Source organism: Rhea americana, unplaced genomic scaffold (assembly GCF_003343005.1).
Source record: "Rhea americana isolate MKP2758 unplaced genomic scaffold, rheAme1 scaffold_55, whole genome shotgun sequence".
Classification (NCBI taxonomy): Eukaryota; Metazoa; Chordata; class Aves; order Rheiformes; family Rheidae; genus Rhea; species Rhea americana.
Genome location: NW_028186701.1, coordinates 3,550,314 through 3,568,105, shown reverse-complemented (window position 1 = coordinate 3,568,105; position 17,792 = coordinate 3,550,314). Strand labels below are relative to the sequence as shown.

Here is a 17,792-nt window from a genome sequence, read left to right as displayed (position 1 = left end):
AAATAAAATGATTCACAATGGGGGCTACGAGTGAGAGTCTCTCTGGAGACATCTCTAATTAAAGGGCATTGGATAACTAGAGGGTTACATTTTCTTGGGTCAGTGGTCTTGAAAAAGAAATTGCAGTTGCAATAAATGTCAATGAAGAATGATGGTGACCTACTGCTAACAAAAGCGTATCTAGTAATTAATGCATATGTTTGTTATTTTATTCTCTGCTTATGTCAGTTTTTAATGTGTATTTTTATTCTCTCCCCCCCCCCCAACTATAGACAGATGATGCACAGTGTTTCACATATCTTCTTTCCGTGAGGAGCAATTTCAATGAAGTTGTTTCACTGCTGTCTTCTGAATTACAGTTTCTTCATCGGGCTACCTGCATTTTCAAAGTCTAGTTAACTACAGAAGGTTATGCAAATACTGTGTATCAACACAGAAACAACTTTTCGTATCTTATGTCAGATACATCATCACTTTTCAAAAGCTTAGTTCTCCCCTGGCTTGCATTTTGCATGGTTGTACGCTTGTGCAAACTGAAAAGCATTCTCAGTTAGTAGCATTTTACACCTACTTTTCATAGCTACATGTGGCTGCATAATAGCACTCCACTGGAGAATTTGACTCATAAACTTATGTTTCCCTTTCCAAGTAATGATTATATAAAACCTTGCTCACAAGTGCCATTTAGGTTCTGGTTTCTCAGACGTACATAGCACTGAGCATATCAAAAGTCCTACAGTGTGTAACGGGATTTGTTCTGTGTTTAAAAGCTGGCAAGGCTGAGTCTCCTTGTTGCCTTGCTTGTCCTAGAGACACAAAAATAATTTTCTATTGGGGCAAGAGATAAAAATACTACATTCAGAAGGGCTAAGAGATAAAAATAAAAGGCATGCAGCATTTGTAATGCTTTAGTTAGCACTTTGCATGCCCATTATACCACTGCTTTCAAAGTGCACATACTCTGTTATTTACAACACACTGTAGGAGATACAGCCACAAGTGAGTCAAAGCTGGTCAAACAGAAAACAAAAAGGTCTATATAAACCTCTGCCCACAGCACCCATTTCTGAAAAGTGCAATAATTACTGTTTATCTTACTGGCCAATGTTTTAAATTGGATGTTACAATTTGATTTAAAGTAAGTGTAAAGTGGAAAATTGTCCCCTTTAGGTCTTACAATTCTTTGTACCCCATGATCAAATTTCCAATGACTTTGGTGTGAACAAGATCACTCTTGAGCAGCATGGAAATCAGCACAGAGTGAAAGAAGCTGGAGCCAGGTAGGAATTGTGCACACAGGCTTCTCAAAATCTCGGTAAGTACCTATATGCAGCTTTGGTACTTGGATGCTGTTAATAATTTTGTTATATCAGGGTAAGTAAAATTTCACTCTTAATGGAAGACAGAGTTCAGATTCCTGTGTATCATTCAGATCATGATTTTATTATAGGCCATTTTATCTGATGGTCATATACCAGAAATCTGGGGAAAAGCTGACAGATTAGATTTGAAAAGATGGGAAGAATATTGCACTAACCAAAAGGAACCTATCATTTTAAAATACTATTTTTATCTTATATATGCTATATTTTAGTACATTGGCTTTCTAATTCACTTCCAAGCTGCTTACATTCCAGTAACAAAAATCTAGTCTGATCCTGTTTTCATTGCTATCAACCATATTCACACCTCAATTCTTGTATACGTAACTATTTCTGAACCATTTTTCTTGTAATACAGCCAAACATATATTCCAGGCAAATACATTTTTTAAAGAGAAGTCATACATAGCCTCTCAAAATGATCAACCATTTGTCAAGCAACAGCAACAAAATAAGATGAGAGTAAATGTGAAGACATGCAATCTAGAAGTTATCTTATATTTCAAGGATAGTTCACCCTGAATGCTGCAACATCCTTAAGAAAAAGCTACCTCAATACATTTAAGAATTGGCTTTAGCTTAGCCCTATGGACCAATTTCCTGGCTACATACTACCCTTACTAATGTCTTAATTAGGCAGTTTCCCCACAGCTCCATGGCTTCATCCCTTTAGAGAAGACGGTCTGGTTGAGCTTGTGGCTCTTGACCTCCTTTTCAATATTTTCTTTATGGATAACACAAAACTTGCTAGAATATCTGAATTATGACTATCTATTTCAATCATATTTCATATGTATATTTAAAAGATTTAAAATAGAAAGCAATATTGTAAAACATGTCCCAACAGCCCTTTCTGAGATCTCATTTGCATATCAATCTTTTAACTTTTAATAGTCTTAATAGTGCCACTTGTTGGAGAGCCTTGTGTATTGCAGGATATTTCAATCACATATTTATAAAACAAGTGGCTTTTTCCTAGTAATAGATAATTCCTGTCTTAAAGAGTTACAAGAAAAGATCAAAGTACTGCACAGAACAACTTTYGTTGCAGTCTCTGCTAAAACCACTCTGACTTGAAGACACTGTGAATGAGTAGCATGTTAGTGGTACTCTTACACAACTCCATCTTTACAGCGGTAATGGAAGGAGAGACAAAGGAAAAATAAGGACAAACCYTGCAGTTTTTTATTGAGGAAAATGTCATTTCCTTCCAATGTACAGTTTATACAGCAGCACYGGGATGGAAAAGATCAGCTTTCCTGGATAAACCCAGGTCCTACACACAGATCTGAGTCATTATTGGTAATTAGACACATATTCTTCTGGGTTGTGCAGGTAGAATTCATGAAATTGCATAATTTTCTTTGCAGTGATTAAGAAATTCAGCATTGATTACTGATTATGCTACATGCACCATATGTCTTTTCACAGCCAGATTCTAACACACGTCAGGTATATTGCATTTCCATGAATACTGACRGTATGAATAGCACACCCGGAGTCAGTAACTGTGACAGCTAAGAAGGAGACATTGTCATGGAGCGTGATGTCAAAGATCCACAATGTAAAGTCTCCACAGCATGGCTTGACATAACATCAAAAGCTCCAAAAAGGAACATTTGCCATGCGCAAACCATCAGATTTCCCGTGTGGTGTTTTGAGGAGCCACTGAGATATAATATTTGAAATAAAGTATTAATTTAATAAGTAATTAAAATATTGTTGTCAAGACTAAAATTATAGTGYCAGGAAGCAAGGCAGGAAAAAAAGAAGGCAGACACTGACCTTCAAAAAAATGGATGTGGATAACAAAATATAAAYGGACCTTTAAGGAGCTGTTGACTTAGTATGTCAAGAAACTGAGGGTCAAGAATCATTAAGGTTTATATGTTATGTCCAAACCACTTTGTATGGTCTCTAAGTCAAACATTAGGGTCTCTCTGGCATTTTCTTTTTACAGAAAAGAGCAGTAAACAATTCCAASTGAATGCTTGTCAGAGCTGCCAGACTTTGGGTTGATGTCTAGTAATTTGGGAAAAGCAATTGCAACACCTGTTAGACACTTACAATGAATGGCTTAAGATTATTCTTTTCACTGGTTCTGCGGGAGTCAGCCCCAGAGCAAATACAATCCTTACAGCCCTCTGCTGTCTTGCACTGAAATGCCCTGATAAGCAGTTCAAGTACAGCCCACAGTAAGTTTTGTAGGTAACCAGTAAAGTTAAGGCTTTATASTACTCCATTTGTCTTTAAAGCAATGCCTTCTTCTGAGATTTTAGTTAGATCTACTATTACTTAATTTTTCTACTATGTTCATTGCTATTTATGATTAATAGGTAATGTTTCACAATTTGCATTTAGAATTGTGTTTTCAAATAGAATATAAAACTATGCTATGTTTTAATATTCCAATGGTGAAATCTGACAAGTTCCTTGATTCTGTTGGTCTGTGTGATTAMTGAGTCTGCTCCCCAAAACAGGGCCATCCAAAATAACATATTTAAACCTCAGTTCATCTGCCCCATCAATGAGAATTGGTGTGGACAAATCAGCTCTGAAAGTCATTTAAGGGCAACTGTGCACCAARCTCAACCTTTTTTAGCTGAACTTGCTCAGAACAGTTGGGAAACCATTATTTCTACAACTCTCTTTACAGTTATCCAGAAAACAAAGTGATAATRTCTCCAGCAAACCTTAAGAGCATAAACAAAGCATCTGCCTTGACAAGTGTGTCATGCTGCAAATGAAGGAATGCACAAGAGGGTTGGGAAAAAAAAGAGCCTCTCAGAAAGGGAAAACTTCTAGGATTTGAGAATAAGGAGGTATTTGCAAAGATTAGCTGAGAGATGATGGGATGGTATTTGTGCTCTAGACACTAAATATCAGGAAGGAGACTTTTTCATTCCATGTTGTATTCAAAAGAAAAGAAATTATTTCTGAACTATCTGGGTCCAAATTCTGACATGTCCCAAAACATCGCTATTCTGGCAAGATTTAATCCTAAATCATGATTTTGGGAAGGAAAAAAGATGAGTAAGAGAAAAATCTTATTCTGCATTGAGAAATTACTATTTTTAAGGAGTCTTTTACTCTACATAGTCTTTATCATCAATGAGAGTTTAGGCACATACACTAGTGGCTGACTAGACCCAAATCCATTAATTAGAGTAAAAGGCTTGAGGTAATTATTGCTCACAAACACAAATACTGGATTGGTAACAGCTCTGAATTTTTAGCACACATGATTCTGCTTTCATTGGATAACTGGAACAGAGACTTCATATAAATAAATTTGTTTCCTTGCAGGCTGGATCGTGCAGCCACAACAAGGACACATTTCTCGCTTTGTAAGGAATCACAACGAGTTTCTTCAGAGCTGCCAAGTGGTGGTGAAATGTCTAACTAGATGCCCAGCTGCCACTTGTGCCCTTAATAATCTCTTCCCTTGGTCCTTGGTGCCACCCGGCCGCTGTGACAGCTGTGTGTTTCCTTTGCTTATGAAGGAGAACATGTACTCTGCTGAGTGTACTGTTGCTTCGGCATGAAGAGGGATTTCTGTTGTGTTCTAGTGATGAGTCATGCAGGATGTAGCAGATGGCAGAAAATGTGAAGCCATGAAGATATTAAAATACTAGTGAGATTGAGATAGAAGACTGGAGTGCTGGGGGTGGGAGTGAGCAGGGGGAGTGAGCAGGGGGAGAAGGGAGGGAAGGAGGAAGCAGAGTGAAAAGCCACTAGCTTTGACAGAAGCCAGCAGAGGAGAGTGAAATGCAAGTGCACTGGAGATAGACACATCTGTGTTACAGGGTATGACTGAGAAGCTCAGCAAAATACGCAGTGGACCTTCAGAGAGAGCAGTAGGAAATAGCGCATGTACACGCAGAGGAATATGAAATTGAAGAGACGAAGGTTGATTCATGTTTAGTTTAATAATAATGCAAACTTTTTGCAGCTGGAACATCAGTGGAGCATAAGGAGGTTTATGGAGACTGGGAGTAGTTTCTAACTCTCTACAAAAGCCAGAGGAGGACACACAGGAGGTCAGATGAGAGAACATGAAGTATGCAGACATACTGGCAAAGGCAATCAACAGGCATGCCATAGCCACACTGGAGCAACAACTTGCACTGCCTCTGATAGTTTTTTATTAGACAAACTATTTTGGAATTGTTTTTCCTGACTACAATGTAATTCTGAGGCAATTTTACAGTACTTCAGTACTACACCAACAGCTTTGGCTTTTGCTAGGGTTATTTATTTTGCTTTTTGCTTTATAGTAACCAAATAACTCGGAACCTCAATAGATCTGTGAGTTTCCACATTATGAAAGATTATTTGATTCACTTACTTATCACATTGATCACTTTTGCCTTTTTTCAAAAAAAAGCTGGATAGCAGGATGTTCTTGTGATTTAAGCATCAGACGGGGACAAAAAATATGTAAGAGTGAAGATGCAGAGAGGTTTATAAACTATATTCATGTATTTTCTGATTAACAGATACTGTTTCTGAAATGTTAGCATTTAAGAAAGAGGTCCATCCTATGTCACTGTTCTGTCTTAGAGGGGAAAGCAAGAGTGCGTTGGCCTGCAGTTTGCTTTTTTTTTTTTTTTTTTTTTTTTTTTTTTTTGAGCTGTGGCAAATAATTATGACCTCGATTACTGGAGTGATTTAAAGCTGCTCTTTGCTGTGTTAACTTGAAGCTGTGAATGATAAAGGTCTGCTGTCAATAGCATATGAGTAGAAAAGAGACTCTGCTGGAACTCTCTGTTATGTTTGAAGTTTGTAGAAACTAGAAATTGAAAAGACCCACTAGCTCACCAAATGAATTCATTGCTTATGCAAGTCAGAAACTCCTTGCACAATGATATCCTTCTTACGTTCCTCAGGAAAAAAACAAAMCCCCCCCAAAAACGTGAGTATGTTGGGATGTTTCTGAAGAAAATGCTTTGACACAATGCAGTCCATTAGGATGTCTGCATTTTGACCTGGTCTGCCATCTAKGTAATTTTCATATCAAATTTTCAGTGACAGTTGCAGAATGACTAAAACAGTAAAGCTTCATGTAGAACAAAGGTGATTTATTATATGTTTCTCTTTCTTACACTGCAGTCATTGGATCAAAAGGGAAATGTTATTCCAGAGCTGTTGAAATTCTGGTGTTCTTTGAGGAACTGTCAGTTTAGTTTAAAAGTTGTGAGAATGTATGGAATTTAAGACAGATAATAATTTTTTTTTTATTAAAAAGAAATTCAAGAAAACATTTTAAAACAAATAATTGGCCAGCTACAATGTTGCAAATCCACATAATGAATTGAGTAAAAGCTTGAAAGCAGTCTGTAAGAAAATGACAATTGGTGATATTTGGTGATTATCCCAAGAGAAAAGGAAAAAGTAAACAAAGATGCAAATAGTGACAATTAAGTTCCGTAAGAAGGAACTTCAGTCTTCTAATAGCTGAACTTAATATAACTGAACTAGAAATGTAGGCCAAAAGACCTTTTTTTTTGTTTATGGACTTTTGTGGGTAAGTTGATAGAGGTCCTCAAAGGAATAGACTTGCTAGCTGCAATTTATGTATGATACAGCCTACTTTTGTCCTTAGCTTATGAAATTTGGTCTAGTTTGTCATGACTACTTTCTTTGTTAAAAGGTAAAATACACATTGGGCAAATGTTCTTTGGCAATTTGCATAAAAAGTGATGACAAAGAGCAATTAGTACTTCATTGTTATGCAGTGAAATGCTACTTTGCTCCTAAGTGACTGTAGAGTAGGGTTTTTTCCTCTCTGTGTGTAAATCTGTTGCGGCATTGTTCTAAAAATAGTACTTAAGAGCCCTCTGCACTCTTTATAAATCAGGGTCTTTGACACACAATTTGATTCGCTGTGCAGAGATTTTTCTCACATGATCTTAACACTACGAGTATCACCCAAAATGTTCATCACACTAATAGGCATCAGAATTTTGTTAGATAAAGCAAGATAGAGGAATTTAATATTTTGTCAAATTAGATCTCTATCCTTTTTATCTGGAGATCAGTATTCAAAGTATACTCAGATCACACACAAATAGAAACATATTCCTACCACACACAGCTAGTCTGTACAGAACAAAGAGTCAAGATACCGTTCTCTATGAAGGCTTGATTCTGAGTACAGATTTCATTACTGGCTCACCATAGGATAATGAAATTCCTTTAGGGCAAAGATGAAGTACATCAAAGAGGCAGCATGGAGAGGCAGACTTTGTTAGTGCATGCTCTGTCACCTACATTACTGGTCGATCCTTGCCTGCCTTTAATTTGTAAGGAAATGCTAGTAAATCAAAACCTTTTATCGGACCAACAGAAATATATGTATGTATATGTGTATATATGTGTGTATATATATGTGTGTGTGTGTATAAACATATATACATTTATATGTAGAGACACACATGGACATAAAGATATATTTCTCAAAGTACAAAACCTTCTGGAAGTTGTGAGATTTCTTTGCAGCTGAAATGGAATACAAAAATTAATTCATTTCTTATTTGGAAAAATGACCTACACAGATCTTAAAAGCCTATCTCTATTTAGTTTAAATAAATGCTGCCTGTGCCATGTAGATAAATAGTGCTTCATGTAACTTTGCCTGTTTATTTCTCTAGCAATTGAGAGTAAATTTAGTGCTTATGGAAATRAGATACTAATGCTCTGGAAGACCAAGAGCTGCTGAAGTCATGAATCACTAAAGCTTTCCCACAACGCTTTGCCAATATGGGAACAAAAGGGTTGCCCTATAGAAACACATCATGGCTCTATCTAGTCCAGCATCCTGCCTCTGGCAGCATCCAGTAACTGATGCTTCAGAGTAAATCAAAACCACAGCGAGCACCTAGCTAACTATGTATAGAGGAAAAAAGGTTGATCCTGACTCATAAGAGAACAGTTTATGCCCTGAAGCATGAGGTTTGATTTCCCTTGTATCCGTTTGCTTTACTCACACAGTTGCAAATACTATTTATGCTTAAAAGAGTTTCTAATCCTCTCTTGGATCCTAATCAACAATCTGCCTCAATAACTTGAGTTACCAGGAAGTTCTTCAGGCTGAATATACACTGCATGGAAGTTTTTTGCTTTGTTCATTTAGGGAAAATTTGGCCTAATACGCATTGCCCTGAGGATCAGACCAAACAGTCTAGATGAAAAATACCCAAGCTATCACTCCATTCCCCTTGAGTCTTYCATAACTGAATCAATTAAATCTTTGCTGCCCCCCAATTGCAAAATTATTGGTTTTGAGTCATTTTTTTTCATTAACTTCCCTAGCAGCTCTGCTTTCTAGCCTTCTACAAGACTGGGGCAGGTCTTTCTGTAGGAGAGGTCTGCCTGGAGATAGAGGACGCTGCTTGGCCCTGCTGCATCTGACACTGCAAAAGAGAGGGCAGCAGCAGGCAGAGAAACAAGGCAGAGAAGACGCTCAGGGAAGGCAGCAGTGATGACAGCTCCTTGCTGCTCTATCAGCATTTCCTCATGGAATAGCAGAGGCTCCATTTTGGCTATTCTGTGGAAATATGTACCATCTCCTGGAAGTCCTGGAAGACTCCCTCTTTTTCCCAGCCTACTCCAAATTTTCTGCTGGTGCAGGTGAGAATGTAGGCAGCCCTTTCAAATCTTCCCTTTGAGGACATTGAACAACCTTGAGCGTCCTTACTGAGTGGTCTGGGCTCCCTGATGGTGAAGCAATAATCCTGCCTATGCTCTCTCCATGGAGTGAGGGTTTCTTCCATGTACCTCTCCAAACAGTCACTTAAATCCCAGCACATGGACCTTAACAGGCAGATCAAAAAATGGCTTAAATACTCCCAGTGGGTCATAAATGCTTAAGCCTGAGGATATGATGCTGAAATCCTGAACAGAGATGTGCCTCCTAAGCAAAGAGGTGCCCAAGCTCTGTAGGGCTGAAAGGTTTTCGTCTCAAAGTTTTGCCTTTGCTGCCTGAGGTTGTCAACTCTACACGTGTGCAAGCAAGTCTCAGTTTTGACAGTGCTAAGCAGGCTGGTGCCTAAGGTTGCGCTTCCAAGACAGCTCAAAACAGTTCTAATCCGCATTGCTGCAATCCTATCCTTACCGCTGGCTGTGTTTTCTGCTTCTCCCCCCTTCTTCCCCCCTTGTGCTGGCACTCATGCTTGTCTGACCCTGAAGTAAGCTGGTTCAGGAGCTAAAGTGGCTACACATTTCTTTGCAGGATTAGTTTTCTGCCAGCTTAACTTCCTGAACCAGCTGACTGGGAGATCAGACAAGACCAGGACTGGCACAAAGGAGGGAGTGGGAAGGACTGGCTRAGGACAGGGCAGAACAGCAGGGATTTGTTTGCAGACTCAAGACTCCATCCACGAGGCAWCCCTCAGCCTGATAACTCACTACTAGGTGTTCTGCTTGTGCAATGCTCCTCAGTGCTGAGGCTCACCAGCATCAGAAGTGTGGGGTAGAGAGCCAGCAGCACCTCTTCATTTTAGCAAGAGGCAGTGCTATAAGTCCAGGGAAGACAGGCAGATTGGTGGAGTGGGGGCGGCAGGAACAGGGCACTGGAGTGGGATAGCCACTGTGCTCAAAAGGTGAGGAAAAAAGTGGTGAGTATGGTAGCTCATTGCAAGCTGAGAGCTGGGAAGCTCTTGAGAGCCACAAGCCCCTTTCTGAGAGAGGCAGAGGCAGCAGGTGAACTGGGAGTGCAGCAAGGTATGGGAACAAGCAAATAGTATGAGGACTAAGGAGGACCATAAAAATATTTTACTGGATCTGGCCTATTTCCACTCATCTTTCCACCATAAAGTTGTCTATGCCTCTATTTCTATTACCTGCTGCAGGGTCTCTTCAGTTATAGCTATAGCTATATCAAATACCATACAAAAGCCCCAAATCGGGGCCCTTGTTTTGCACTGATCCTCACACAGAGAATGCAGCCTACCAAATACAAAGGTCTGAAAGTGTTAGTCTGTTTGTCTTGGATGGCTTATGTTATTATTATTATTTTTTTTTTTTTGCTTAAGTGACTTTATCTGCATCTTGGGAGAGGGGGGAAGGATGTCCTTAGTGAGCTATACTGAATTTTCCTGAAACAATCAAGTGAAGAGAACACCATTTCACATGAAGAAACTGCTATTTCACCTATACATGTTAAACTGTATTCCTCAGACTACATTTTACATGCCTGGGGTGTATATGTGTGATCTACTGAAATTACTCAGAGTCTTCCATGATTTATGCTGCCTATCAGTCTTAGTTGTGTGCATAAACTTCAGCAACACATTGTTACTCCTCTCTAAATTACGGTGAAAAATCATCCAAAGATCAACATGGGGCCTGGGGCACTCTGCTTTTCACCTGCTCACCTTTGGAGAGCCCAGACTCTCAGGTGGCAAAATGACTCAGCAAGGCTATGCCTACAGAAATAACAAGCACAGAAAGAAATTAAAGTGGATATCGCCATCACTGTTCAACCTAGTAGCGGCATCCTGGGGATGGGGGTGTCAGGGAGAGCCCAGCCCTCYTGAAGGTAAACGTTGAAGCAGGCTCTTCAAAATACCTTACTATGAGCAGATACAATGGGAATGGGAAGAGATAAGAATTAACATTCAAGTCACTGGTGATTTAATATTTACTGTTGTCACACAGACCCATACSGAGATTATTTGCTTAATCAATATATCATGCAGCATATTATTCCACTATTTGTTTTTGACCCATCAGTCTGCTATGAGAAACTTTGTCAAAAGTGTTTTGAAAACTTGCTGACACTTTGCACTTCCTTAATTTGGCAGGAGTTTTTACAGGTTTGAGGAGAAAGAGCTGCAGCACAGCTGCAGAGCTGCCCTGGCCAGATTCTGCATACCAAAATTGACTTTGTCCTTGGGTGCGCACAGCGAGCATCCTCAGMCCTGGGGTCTGCATTACCTACATTYGTTTCTGACTCATATATTGGAATAGGGAAATTCTTTAGTCTTGGGAAACACCCTTGTTTTTTAAACTCATATTGCGTGCTCTGGCCAGTAGTTTAGCTCTGCAGTTTAGCTTCTTCTGAGCACCCCTGGATACTTTTAACTTTATGAACTTGGCTTTCTCAACTTGCTCCAGAACCTCTTCTACAGAAATGTTTATCTTTATAATATCACAGTTGTAATTTCCATAAATTTCAAAATCCCTCACTACAGTGGAGACAAATGCAAATAATTAATTCAGTTCTTGAAAATGTCTTAATCCTTGTTAATTGCCTCCTTAATTCCTTAGTGACCTGGAGGGCCTACAGAGACACACATGCAGCTTTATTTATGTTTAGTCTATTTGAATAATTATGTATTGTTTATCTTAATATCTTTGGCTATTTGCTCTATCTCCTCCCTCTGATTTACTATCTATTTACAGTTTACTTGTGACTTGTGCTGAGCTGGTTTGGGCAGAATTTCTAACACGTCTGTGTGAAAGCTCCTCTCGTGTTGTCCTGGGGGCAATGACTCTGAAGTTCACAGCACCACGTTGTTCTTCCAGTACAGAAACTCCTGCCTTGAAAGAGCCTTTAAGGCTTTTGAATTTCTTGCAAAGGTTTCACTTGTCTTGGTTCAAGCTAATAATGTACATTCCAAGTCACTGAGATGTTTGTTTTTTTAAAAAAATATTAACAATGATATTAGGCTAAGCCAAGAGAACAATTTAAATTTAAGGCTGTCAGATAGTTTTCTGTTGTCAGCTGCTCATAAACTGTGCCTAATTTTAACCATTGCAGATGATTTCTTCCATACTCTGTGTCAAGCTGATTTATTATTATTATTTTTATCTTTTTTAAGAAGGAGAGTGGGGATTTTTGGAAGGGAGACTGGCAGGTGAGGGAGGAGGAGAGAGAGGGACCTGAATGAAGAGCCTGGAGGAAACAGTGAGACTGCCTCATTCGGGAGACTACAGCGGAAATAAAACACCTGTATCCAGCAGCCTCTGTTGGCTGCTAGCTTTGTGGACTTACAACATGCCCTCTTGTAGCTTGTAATTCATACAAATGAGKATGAGGACAAGACCACAAACTTAATTTATGTATTTGATGTGAACTAGAACTGAGCCAAACCCTTAAAGATACAAGGCTAGTTCACTAACTTACCCAACCTCTAATTCCAAGCAATTTTCATTTTAACTTGTCACTGAAAATGTCACGAGAGAAAAACCCTTTGACTCAGTTATCTTTGCCTTCTTATTATTGCTCTGGTACAAAATGGATTAATTAAAAAGGAGAGAAAAATAATCTCTTCTTTTCTCCCATCTTAAGAGCCGTGTGTGCTGTGTAAAATAAAGAGAGAAAGAAGTAAGTGCTCTAAGCACTGGATTACTTTATGTACTTTATGGGAAAAAAATGGCCAGCTCATTTCAAAGCAAACTATGCTTACAGTAGTTTAAAGGGAAGTAGGAGGAAAGAATAATAATTATATCTGAATTAGCTTAAGGCTAAATTCTGTAAATGAATATGGGTGTGACTGGGCACAATGTTGTCTCAATGTTAACCTGAAGGAAAAAATGAATCTATCAAAAGCAGACTTAATTGCAAAAAGTATTATGCATGCTATTGTATATCCACACAAGGATATTTGATTTTTTTATTTTCTTAGCTGAGTTATGCAAACTAGCCTGCTCCTTATTAGCCTTTATAGTAGCATATTCATATGAAAAATGGTGACAATTTAATTTCACTTTTAAAGATCCAAAGATCAAAAATGGCCAATGTTAGTATTAGCAGAAGAAAGTAAAATCATTCATAACTTGGGTATTTGTGGGCTTTGTTCTAGAGTACATGGGAAAGTGCCTATGGACCACAGAAAGTAAAGAATAGTAAGTGCATATTCATCTATGGAGTCACTGACATCTCTTTAGGACAGAAGGAATTATGTTATTCATTAAGGCCAATAGTCACTGTCATAAAAAACAATAAATCAGAAAGTTATTAAAGAGAGGTTGTCATAGGAAAAAACTTTGATAAATAGAACATTTTAAACAAATTAGGAAAAACAAAAGATAAACAGAATTCAGTCCTATGCAGTGAAAAAGAGAGCTCCTCTTCAACATTTTCTGCTGTTTGCCTGAACTGTCCTCTGAAATGACTAGAGGAATTGGATAGTCCTAGAGAAATTGGTTCACTTCCAATCTCTATCTCCAAGAAAATCTCTTTGGAGAGCTAAGTTCTGTTATGAGACATTACTAGCCTTTTACATCGGGGTTTTACACTACTGGACTGGTCCATCTGATGGAAAGCTTGTGGGTTTACCTCCCTACTCTATGCCAGTCACTGATTATTTCTCCCAGYGAAGCTGTCCATAAGACTGTACATAAGGGATCCACCGACCATGGTCTGAAATGGGCTCCTCACAGGATGGATGCAGTCTTGACCCTCTCTCTGGGTAGAGGCAGAGCAGAGTGYGCCCTACTCAAGAATTTTGCTTGCATAGTTATGATCTTTTGCTGGTGAGCAGTGACTTGCATAGCACATGGGGATTTTCTACCGAAGAGAAAGTAAGCTGAGCTAGCTCAGAGCTTAGAAGCAGTACAGTCACAGCAGCAGAGCTCTTCACCTCCTCAAATCAGCCATGCAGAAAAGAAAGAGGGATCCTGCAAAGGCAGGTAATTAAACTGCCCTCCTGATAGTCCTTAGAGAAATTTTCCTCTACTAATTGATTAAATAGGGAATTCATGTACTGAATTTCAAGATTGGTCTGYCTTCCCCATGACTCTAGCCACTAAGGCAGTGTATGTTTCTAAGTTAGCCACATTAGATCAATTCCCTTATTCTCATCTCAAAAATGGAGTACTGGAGCTGGCAATGTGAGACCTGGGAGCTGTAATGCATTTTGCTCTTGGGTAACCTTGAACTAGTCATATTTTTCTAGGAAACAGTCATGGCAGTGTATATGTTATCTCACTGCTAGGTGTTTGCTAGCAATCCCTCTGCTTCATGTTATTCCCACAGAAGAGCTAGTTGATGGGAACCCGTACCTGCACTTCAGCTGCTTTAATGCAAAGTCTAGTCTCTTCATGCACATTCAACATTATCAAAAGCTTAAGTTCAGATGCATGACTTTGCACTGAACTTGTGGAGAAGCAGACACCTCAGTTTTCTCTTCTCTGTAATGGAGATTACCTCTTTGTTAAGCACTTTGAGATATACTGTAGGACAGTGCCCTGTAAGAGGATATTGCTACTTGTTAATATTATCCAAGCCCTCATACCTTGGCAGAAACATACGTTCTGAACACTCAAAACCAAGAAATCAAAGAAAAGCGTATCTTGTTACTTACCAATTGCAAAAATTGGTATTATTGCAAAATAATAATAAGACAAGAACAATGCTTCATGTTCTGGTGGTAGAGAAGAAATTTTTTGCAGCATCCAGAAATGTATGAGATAAAAATTCTTTCTCAACTGACAAGGACTCATCCAAACAGATCAAAAAGAGAAGGAAAACCAAAACAACAAGCTCAGAAGTTGCCTTTGCCTTGTACTGGGAGTCAGAAAGTGTCAAAGGATGTGTCATATCTTAAAAGGCTAAATGAAAAGTTATAGTTCCTCTGTACATGAAGAAAGAAAAGCTTTATTGAAGTAGTTTCTTTGTCGCATCCTATAAAAATATTATGAGGACAGCATGTATAAAAGCATAAGAATAATATAGGTTCTTGGAAATTCATGTAAAGGCAAGTTTCTCTGTTTTATAGCATAATGAGAAAGGGCAATCACTCCCAATGCCAGTGCTTCTRATTATCTGGGATTTTTTGCTATAGTTCCTAGATTTTTCTGCTAAAAAYCTAAGACACTTCCTGAAAACAGGCTGTTATGGACATCATCAGAGTGAATTATAACTGCTGTCCCTCTCTCCTAACTCTGATCATTCTAATATTCCCAATAATCTAATTATTATCCTAATCATTATTCTCATATTCATATTCTGATATGCTAATATTCGTATTGTCTAGAAATGCATTCTTCAAAATCAAGAGCTGAGATTTTCTGTGATCAATTTTGGCAGAGCATCCAAGAGAGGTGACACACCAGCAGGGCCTCTCCTGTAGAGGCACAGTGCAGCTGCACTCTCATGCTACGCGATGTGGTTGCGGCTACAGAGCTGCATAAATGCTAACCCATATTGTGGCTGCCATTCTTTAGTCTGGATCAGTTTGCTGCCAAGCCAGACCTTGAAAAAGATTGGATAAAACTGGGGTTTGCTTTATAATTGTTTGGCATATGATGGTCCTGAGATTCCTTCTGTCAACTAAAGAGGTAAAGTTTCAGAAGTTCCAGCAGCTGTCTTTCTTTTCCACTCTGTGTGCTGATTCCTGCAGAATACCGGTGGKCTGAGTGAGCACGGTTGACAAAGTTGCCATGTACATCCCTTCCGTGCRTACTAGACATTGCCCTGCTCCGCTCCTCGCCCTGCTGGAAACACGTGACCTGTTTTCTCTCTCTTTCCAATGCAGGAGGAAGGCTGAGGGAGCTGCATGAAACTGCTTTCGGTGCTCTTTTAGGGGGGGAAGCACTGAAATATTTCCACTGAGCTTAAAGTTGCAGATGTAGGCTGGAATACCAACAGATTAAGTTATCCTCAGTTGATTTAATAGTCCTCCCCRTCAGTGAAATTTGCATGTACAGTAAACCTAAGGGAGGTAAGTAGGAATGTTTTTATTCAGAGTATCCCAGTTGTGTCTGTGTCTTATTTCAAGTGCATCTGGGATGCTGCTGTTGAGGGTAAATTTGCTGAATAACCACTGTATTTACCCTGTGTCTTTTTGCATAGTTTGGCAGCCTCTCCATGTGCCAGGAACCTCTGCAGTGATGTTGCATGATCAGAGTTGGGTGGATGACAGGACTTATGGTCCCAGGCTTGCTGCCAGAAAGGCATGCAGAGAGAATTTTTAAAATGCAGCAGCATAAATTCAGATTGAATTGGGGAGCTAGAATATGGGGACTTGAAGAATCCCAGGACAGGCCAGCTCAGGTACAGCACAGACTCTTTTCCTGACCAGGTTGAAAATGTCTCAGTTCAAATTAACAGGAAGAAATTCTGCTTTCAATTAGGTAAGATTAACATTCTTGGGGCAAATTCTTTGATCAATACCTGTGCAAATTGGGTGTCAGTCAGTCAGTTGTGAACTGGCACTGATTTATAGGAGGAGAATGGCTTTACCTGGAGCAGATCATTGGAGACCCTGTCCCATTGACTTCACTGGGAGTTACATGACTACAGCTGAGACCATTGCTAACCCCAGACAATCTGATAGACACCATCCATTTACTCTGTTGGCTAGCATACTTTATTAATTTTTGTAATGAGCTTAGGAAATGTGATTGGCATCAATAAAGCTGTATCCAGAATATTGACTGTTTCTTCTCTTTGTCTAACAAACCACTACAAGCTCTCATTCTCTCCTTCTTCCCAGCCAAAGAATACTGCTAGAAAACATAACTAAAATCAGGTATTTCTCCTATATTTATGCTACAGACATATGTACTCTGAGAATAGCTGCTGCATGCCCTTCTCCCAGTTAAATACCACATAAAACAAACCTTAAGCATAATTCTGATAAATAGCTAGCTATGATTTCTGTTAACAAAGCTTTTTTTATACATGCTGGAGCAGAAGCAGATTGGGAGTGATGTTAGCAATATATTGTCTTCTCACAATTGTTATAGTGGCATATCATCACCTCGTTTTATTTCTTCCATCTGTTTCATGCTGGGTTTGCTATAATGCTACTYTGAGAATACTGTAATTGTTTGTTTGTATTGATATTGAAAAAAAATACAAAAATTTCTTGAAGACACCATAAGGAGTATGATGGGATCATGGTAAATGCAAGGAAGTTATGAACAGAGACTCAGGCTGCTGCAAGATACAGAATCTGTGGAAGAAATGATTATTAAGGTTATTAAGGGAGAAAGAGAAAGAAAGATGTTCTCGTGGCTAAGGCAGTGTACTGATACTGAAGAGATCTGGCCTTTAGTCCTGGCTGCATTATCGGATTCCTTTGCACCCTCTGACAAATCACTTAATTTCCTTACCTCACTGATCTACTTCGGAGTTAAATCCACTCAAAAGTTATGAAATGCTYAGCATTAAAGTGATGAGCACAGGGGAAAATGGGTAAATTGATGAATTCTAACTCTCTGCTTGTGATGAGTTCAAGCAAGTTATTTTTCTGGTCAGTGAACGTGGAATGAAGACAAACATTGGCTTCCTCCTAGTCAGAGAAACATCAACGACCAGTGTTTTGTGTGAAGTCATAACAAAGTCTGAGGTACTTTTAATGATGATATATCAGTAAAGAAAAAAAGTGAGAAACTCTTTTTTCCTATTACATCAAGGAAAAAATACCCAAGAAAGGGAATGATAGATATCCTAAC

At 38.9% G+C, this 17,792-nt stretch overlaps 1 long non-coding RNA gene across 2 annotated transcripts in view; it reads right to left on the bottom strand.

Moving 5' to 3' along the window:
* Window positions 1-203: 203 nt before the first annotated feature.
* LOC146587993 (uncharacterized) overlaps window positions 204-17,792 on the bottom strand; it is a 31,615-nt gene continuing 14,026 nt past the window's right edge. For both annotated transcript variants that reach the window (XR_014897529.1, XR_014897530.1), the window contains one exon: window positions 204-376. This is a non-coding gene — a long non-coding RNA (uncharacterized LOC146587993). The remainder of the gene's footprint in view (window positions 377-17,792) is intronic.